The sequence below is a fragment of the Ranitomeya imitator genome, chromosome 4, assembly GCF_032444005.1.
Source record: "Ranitomeya imitator isolate aRanImi1 chromosome 4, aRanImi1.pri, whole genome shotgun sequence".
In the NCBI taxonomy this organism is placed as follows: Eukaryota; Metazoa; Chordata; class Amphibia; order Anura; family Dendrobatidae; genus Ranitomeya; species Ranitomeya imitator.
The window spans coordinates 186644664-186652462 of NC_091285.1; the positions used below are offsets into that span (position 1 = coordinate 186644664).

General features: G+C 54.1%; 1 long non-coding RNA gene across 2 annotated transcripts; it reads right to left on the reverse strand.

Moving 5' to 3' along the window:
* Positions 1–237: 237 nt before the first annotated feature.
* On the reverse strand, positions 238–2386 carry LOC138674018 (uncharacterized). 2 transcript variants are annotated; one of them, XR_011320431.1, is made up of 3 exons: positions 2279–2386; positions 2047–2085; positions 238–284 (listed from the first exon to the last, which is right to left on the reverse strand). It is a non-coding gene; the product is annotated as an uncharacterized lncRNA (long non-coding RNA). The 2 variants fall into 2 exon arrangements; XR_011320432.1 differs by having other exon boundaries at positions 263–281.
* Positions 2387–7799: the final 5413 nt, after the last annotated feature.

A 7799-nucleotide genomic window follows, 5' to 3' on the forward strand; every position in this document is an offset into this window, starting at 1 on the left:
GATTATCCCTTTAGGCTTTTGAAATTGATACATTTTTCAGCATAATACTACATTTACATCCGAAAGCTCCTGGAGAAGCTGATTAGAGCAGGTGGCAGGTGGCAGAACCCCACTCATCTAATATCTATCATAGGGTCATCAATATCTATATTTTTCTATATCTGTAAATACATCATCAATATCAATATCACATGCCCAGACAATCCCTTTACATTTTTAATTACTTACCTTAATTAATTGTTCAATACAACTTTTTGGTATCATGGTCCCTTTTGATGAAACTACTAAATAAAAAGCAAGAAATAAAAGAGTAGAATACATATATGCAAATTGTTCCATTCTCCATCTTATGACCTTGCTGTATTTGTTCTTAGATAAGGAAAAAGGAATCTCTTCAGTCACTGGACCAAAACATATTTTCTGTCTTGATATATGAAGCATTCACCTTCTCTACTTTTACTAGCCCACAACACAAGAAAGGCAGGGAAGGCTTGGCATAGACTTCCCACCAATCTCCGCAACCAATGTGATGGCCATATTGGGAACAGAAGTAATGGAAAGGATGAACTTTGGAAATGGTATTAAAAGATTACAGAGCTCGGCCTTCCAAACAAGGATAAGTTTCTTATGTACATTGTCTATTTTTAATAATTTTTTCCTTTTCAAGAAAGCTCTTAGGTAGCCAAAGAGGTATTTTTTTAAGTTATTGATATAATTAGTACAATGAAACTAGGGAAACAAATAATAAATTATGATGTATGACAAAGTTATATTTTTTTATCAGTCGATGCGTATGTAGTAAACACTGAAAATGGATTCCATATCAAACTTTCAAATATCGTCCTCCTCCCACTAAATGCTCTTCCTGCCTTAGGCTTAGGCCATGTTCACACAGTGCGTTTTTTACTGCGGAACCGCAGCGGTATTGCCGCTGCGGTTCCGCAGCAGTTTTCCATGCAGGGTACATAACAATGTAACCCTATGGAAAACAGTCACTGCTGTGCACATGGTCCGTAATTTCGTTTAAAAAGCCGCGCAGAATAGCTGCGGCAAAAAAGAAGGAGCATGTCACTTCTTTTTCCTGAACCGCAGCGGTTCTGCACCCATAGACCTCCATTGTGAGGTCAAAATCGCAGTAAAACCCGCAGATCAAAAATATATCTGCGGGTTTTACTGCGATTTGATGTGCAGAACCGCTGCAGCAGGAAGTGCGGGGGCGGAGTGTGGCTGCCCCCCCGTGCTCCGATCCCGCCCCCCTGTGCTCCGATGCCCCCCCCGTGCTCCGATGCCCCCCCCAGTGCTCCGATGCCCCCCCCCGTGCCCTAATCTCCCCCCCTTATACTTACCCGGCATCCCGGTGTCCGTCCGGCCGTCTTCTCCCTGGGCGCCGCCATCTTGCAAAATGGCGGGCGCATGCGCAGTGCGCCCGCCGAATCTGCCGGCCGGCAGATTCGCTCCAAAGTGCATTTTGATCACTGAGATATAACATCTCAGTGATCAAAATAAAAAAATAGTAAATGACACCCCCCCCACTTTGTCACCCCCATTGGTAGGGACAATAAAAAAATTAAGAATTTTTTTTTTTTTTCACTAAGGTTAGAATAGGGGTAGGGGTAGGGTTAGGGTTAGGGGTAGGGTTAGGGTTAGGGTTAGGGTTAGGGTTAGGGGTAGGGTTAGGGGTAGGGTTAGGGGTAGGGTTAGGGGTAGGGTTAGGGTTAGGGGTAGGGTTAGGGTATTTTCAGCCATTTTAGCCCTAAAAAGCTTCCTAGGAAACACACAGTCTCTGCATAGAAAACTGCATAAAAAAAGGATAAAAAAACGCATCAAAAAACGCATCAAAAAACGCATCAAAAAAGGACAAAAAAAGGACCAAAAAAAGGACCTGCGTTTTCTGCCAAGAGCTGCAGTTTTTTAAAAAAACTGTCCTGAAAAAAAAAGGATGGAAATCCTGAACGTGTGAACATACCCTAAAAGTGCAAAAGAAACTGAAACAAAATATCAAATTGTAAAGCTAAATAAGAATAACTCATTGTAGTCATTACTCACCTTTCCTTCCACCAGCAGGGAGCATTGCATTTCCCGAATCTATACAAACAGATGTTAAACATATTTTGCTTAGTTCTACTTTTACCTAAAATATTAATATGTAAAAAAACGACATTATTTGTCATAATCTAACATAAAAAATAAGTTCACATCAATGTCATATCTTGGCAAAATTTTCACTAAGAATGAATTTCACTAACATGAATTCATGCTGTCTATGAAAAGAACTTACCAAGGAGGCAGCTCAGAGCTACCAGTACAAAGACAACTGCAATCTTCATTATGGAAGATTGTCAATGTAGATTATTCAGAAGGAATATCTAAAGATTTCTTGGGAATGGTTTGAACAATGTCGAAGACTTATTGTATTTATACCTTTGAATGAGGCCTTTGTGTCCACCCACTGATATTAAACATGACCTTTACATCAGTGAAGGTTGTGAAATGTTCCCATTTGTCATAAATTTGCCATTTTGATGCCTCTCAAACTGCCGATCATAAGAACATATGACGCAGTGGTATTCTTTTTCATGCATGTGTTGGATTCCAAAAGATTAAAATTTCCTACATCATTTATAAATGTAATTCCAATCAAATATTTATTTATCACAATCTCTTGATAGGTGCAGAAATATTATAGAGTGTTTATTTCCAAAGGGATTATTACTTAAAAGCGTAACTACAATTTATGCCTAAGCTTTTTTTTCACTTGTTTATTGTTGACTTCCATGATCTATAATGTTTTTTTTCACAACGTAGTTGTATGAAGAGATGAGTTGTGTTTCTCGATGGCATCATTTTCAGGTAAGGTATACAGCTTATTAAAAAAATGTTAATTGATTATAGGGAGGAATATAATCCAAACTCAATTTCTTTTTTAAGCTTTAAATGTTTTACTATTATTTACTATGCTTTTTTATGTGAGGAGGTACTCAAAAGAAATAGGAATCGTCTTCTGCAGGGCAGGGCAATTGTAATTTTGGCTTCTGTCACTAAGTTACTGTTTGTTCAATCAACTACAATGGACATTTACTTCCATTTCGAAGTGCTCACCGGGTTTTCGATGCTTGACCTGCAATGAGCATCTGTTGGGCCAGGAGAAACCAGGGATGGGCCCTGGGCCTTGACTGGTATGGACAGGTTCACGGACCTTGATTTTCATGGTTCTAGGCTTCGGACGTTGACTGGCATTGTCTGTTTCAAAGCCCTTTACCGGCGGCATCTGGACCTGGCTCACAGGCACGCAGCATCCCGCTGGATTGGCTCTCCTGGTAGGCTCTCGGGTCTCTGCCTTGATGTACCTCTCTAACCATGTCCTACTCGTCTCTACGATTGGCACCAAGTCTCTTCCCGCCTTGCCACTCCTGCTTTTTATATTGGGGAACAGACCAGGTGCTTCATTTTTAACCTTCCTTCCCGAAACTCTTCCCCTTTCTGTTGGTTCTGCAGGGTTCTGATTGAGCAGTAGATTTCAGTCTCTGAACATGAATGCTGCATAACACTGAGAAAGCTCCTCTTCTGTGACGTACCCTCTTATACTTAAAGCAACACAGGGTAGGCAATGTACAAAAATAAAAGATACATATCCTGATAGGGCTGTCCAAGCCGTATTTCGGTATACTATTAGTATACTACACACAAATGACCTGACAGATTACCTTTTAAAAGATTTATGCAAACAATCACCTAGTGGCAGAAGCCTTTGCTACAAGCACACCATACTCCAGAAGATGATTGCTTTTTCTTTTGGGTAACCACTCATATAGCACCAACAAATTCTGCAACACTTTCTAAACACTGTCATCATTGTCCCCATTGGAGCTGACAATTGAGAGAAGACTCAATAGGAAACCCATGGAAACATGGGGAGCACTTAAAAACTCCTTTTAACTGCTGACTAGTGTTGAGCGATACCTTCCTATATTCAGAAATATCAGGATCGGAATGTATCGGCCGATTTCCACAAAATATCGGTTATCGTCGATACCGATACCGGAAACCAATGCAAGTCAATGCGAAACAAATATTAGAATGAAAATAAGCCCTTTCTTTCCTTGTACATCCTGTTCCGGAAGGGGGAAGAGTGTGGGCGGTGTGTGGGCGGAGACTGCGTGTCTGTGTGGGACCGTGGGGGTCTGTGGGGGTCTGTGCGGGCCTGATGGGGGTCTGTACGGGCCTCTTGGGGGTCTGTGCGGTCTGCCGGGGATCTGTGTGGCTTGCTGGGGGTCTGTACGGGCCTCTCGGGATCTGTGCGGCCTGCCGGTGGTTTGTACGGGCCTCTTGGGGGTCTGTGCGGCCTGCCAGGGGTCTGTACGGGCCTCTAGGGAGTCTGTGCGGCCTGCCGGGGGTCTATGCAGCCTGCCGGGTTCTGTATGGGCCTCTCTGGGGTCTGTGCTGCCTGCCGGGTGTCTGTACGGCCTGCTGGTGGTCTGTACGGGCCTCTTGGGGGTCTTTGCGGCCTGCTGGGGGTCTGTATGGCCCTCTTGGCTTACTGTGCATCCTGTCGGGGGTCTGTACGGGCCTCTTGGGGGTCTTTGCAGCCTGCCGGGACTTTGTATGGGCCTCTTGGGGGTCTGTGTGGCCTACCGGGTGTCTGTATGGGCCTCTGGGGGGTCTGTGTGGCCTGCCAGGGGTCTGTAAGGGCCTCTCAGGAATCTGTGTGGCCTGCCGGGGATCTTTGCGGCCTGCCGGGGTCTGTGAGGCCTGCTGGGGGTCTCTATGGGCCTCTTGGGGGTCTGTGCGGCCTGCCGGGTGTCTGTGCGGCCTGTCGGGGGTCTGGGCGGCCTGCCGGTGGTCTGTACATGCCAATTGGGAGTCTGTGCGGCGTGCCGGGGGTCTGTACGGGCCTCTCGGGATCTGTGCGGCCTGTCGGGGGTCTGTGCGACCTGCCGGTGGTCTGTACGGGCCTCTTGGGGGTCTGCGTGGCCTGCCGGGGGTCTGTATGGGCCTCTTAAAATCTGTGCGGCCTGCCGGGGGTCTGTGCGGCCTACCCAGGTCTGTACGGGCCTCTCGGGGGTCTGTGCGGCCTGCCGGAAGTCTGGGCGGCCTGCCGGGGGTCTGTACGGGCCTCTCGGGGGTCTGTGCGGCCTGCCGGGGATCTGTGTGGCCTGCCGGCGGTCTGTACGGGCCTCTTGAGAGTCTGTGTGGCCTTCCCGGGGGTCTGGACGGGCCTCTCGGGATCTGTGCAGCCTGCCAGGGGTCTGTGCGGCCTACGCAGGTCTGTACGGGCCTCTCGGGGGTCTGTGCGGCTTGCCGGAAGTCTGGGCGGCCTGCCGGGGGTCTGTACGGGCCTCTCGGGGTCTGTTCGGCCTGCCGGGGATCTGTGTGGCCTGTTGGGGCTCTATATGGGCCTTTTGAGGGACTGTGCGGCCTGCCGGGGGTCTGCATGGGCCTCTTGTGGGTCTGTGCGGCCTGCCAGGGGTCTGTATGGGCCTCTGGGGGGTCTGTGAGGCCTGCCGGGGGTCTGTATGGGCCTCTTGGGGGTCTATGCGGCCTGCCGGGGGTCTGTGCAGCCTGCCGGGGTCTGTGCGGCCTGCCCGGGGTCTGTACGGGCCTCTCGGGAGTCTGTGCGGCCGGCGGGGTGTCTGTGTGGCCTGCCGGGGGTCTGTACGGGCCTCTCGGCGGTCTATTCGGCCTATCGGGGGTCTGTGTGGCCTGCCGTGGTTCTCTACAGGCCTCTTGGGGGTCTGTACAGCCTGCCGGGGGTCTGTGCAGCCTGCCAGTGGTCTGTACGGGCCTCTCGGGGGTCTGTGCGGCCTGCCGGGGGTCTGTGCGGCCTACTGGGGGTCTGTACGGGCCTCTCAGGGGTCTGTGCTGCCTGCCACGGGTCTGTGTGGCCTGCCGGGGGTCTGTACGGGCCTCTTGTGGGTCTGTGCGGCCTGCCGGGGGTCTGTATGGGCCTCTGGGGGGTCTGTGTTGCCTGCCGGGGGTCTGTACGGGCCTCTCGGGGGTCTATGCGGCCTGCCGGGGGTCTGTGCAGCCTGCCGGGGTCTGTGCAGGCTGCCCGGGGTCTATACGGGCCTCTCGGGAGTCTGTGCAGCCTGGCGGGTGTCTGTGTGGCCTGCCGGGAGTCTATACGGGCCTCTCGGCGGTCTATTCGGCCTGCCGGGGGTCTGTGCGGCCCGCCGTGGTTCTCTACGGGCCTCTCGGGGGTCTGTGCAGCCTGCCGGGGTCTGTGCAGCCTGCCCGGGGTCTATACGGGCCTCTCGGGAGTCTGTGCGGCCTGCCGGGTGTCTGTGTGGCCTGCCGGGAGTCTATACGGGCCTCTCGGCGGTCTATTCGGCCTGTCGGGGGTCTGTGTGGGCCTCTTGGGGGTCTATGCGGCCTGCCGGGGGTCTGTGCAGCCTGCCGGGGTCTGTGCGGCCTGCCCGGGGTCTGTACGGGCCTCTCGGGAGTCTGTGCGGCCTGCGGGGTGTCTGTGTGGCCTGCCGGGGGTCTGTACGGGCCTCTCGGCGGTCTATTCGGCCTGTCGGGGGTCTGTGTGGCCTGCCGTGGTTCTCTACGGGCCTCTCGGGGGTCTGTACAGCCTGCCGGGGGTCTGTGCAGCCTGCCAGTGGTCTGTACGAGCCTCTCGGGGGTCTGTGCGGCCTGCCGGGGGTCTGTGCGGCCTACTGGGGGTCTGTACGGGCCTCTCAGGGGTCTGTGCTGCCTGCCACGGGTCTGTGTGGCCTGCCGGGGGTCTGTACGGGCCTCTTGTGGGTCTGTGCGGCCTGCCGGGGGTCTGTGTGGCCTGTTGTGGCTCTATATGGGCCTTTTGAGGGACTGTGCGGCCTGCCGGGGGTCTGCACGGGCCTCTTGTGGGTCTGTGCGGCCTGCCAGGGGTCTGTATGGGCCTCTGGGGGGTCTGTGCGGCCTGCCGGGGGTCTGTATGGGCCTCTTGGGGGTCTATGCGGCCTGACGGGGGTCTGTGCAGCCTGCCGGGGTCTGTGCGGCCTGCCCGGGGTCTGTACGGGCCTCTCGGGAGTCTGTGCGGCCGGCGGGGTGTCTGTGTGGCCTGCCGGGGGTCTGTACGGGCCTCTCGGCGGTCTATTCGGCCTATCGGGGGTCTGTGTGGCCTGCCGTGGTTCTCTACAGGCCTCTTGGGGGTCTGTACAGCCTGCCGGGGGTCTGTGCAGCCTGCCAGTGGTCTGTACGGGCCTCTCGGGGGTCTGTGCGGCCTGCCGGGGGTCTGTGCGGCCTACTGGGGGTCTGTACGGGCCTCTCAGGGGTCTGTGCTGCCTGCCACGGGTCTGTGTGGCCTGCCGGGGGTCTGTACGGGCCTCTTGTGGGTCTGTGCGGCCTGCCGGGGGTCTGTATGGGCCTCTGGGGGGGTCTGTGTTGCCTGCCGGGGGTCTGTACGGGCCTCTCGGGGGTCTATGCGGCCTGCCGGGGGTCTGTGCAGCCTGCCGGGGTCTGTGCAGCCTGCCCGGGGTCTATACGGGCCTCTCGGGAGTCTGTGCGGCCTGGCGGGTGTCTGTGTGGCCTGCTGGGAGTCTATACGGGCCTCTCGGCGGTCTATTCGGCCTGCCGGGGGTCTGTGCGGCCCGCCGTGGTTCTCTACGGGCCTCTCGGGGGTCTGTGCAGCCTGCCGGGGTCTGTGCAGCCTGCCCGGGGTCTATACGGGCCTCTCGGGAGTCTGTGCGGCCTGCCGGGTGTCTGTGTGGCCTGCCGGGAGTCTATACGGGCCTCTCGGCGGTCTATTCGGCCTGTCGGGGGTCTGTGTGGGCCTCTTGGGGGTCTATGCGGCCTGCCGGGGGTCTGTGCAGCCTGCCGGG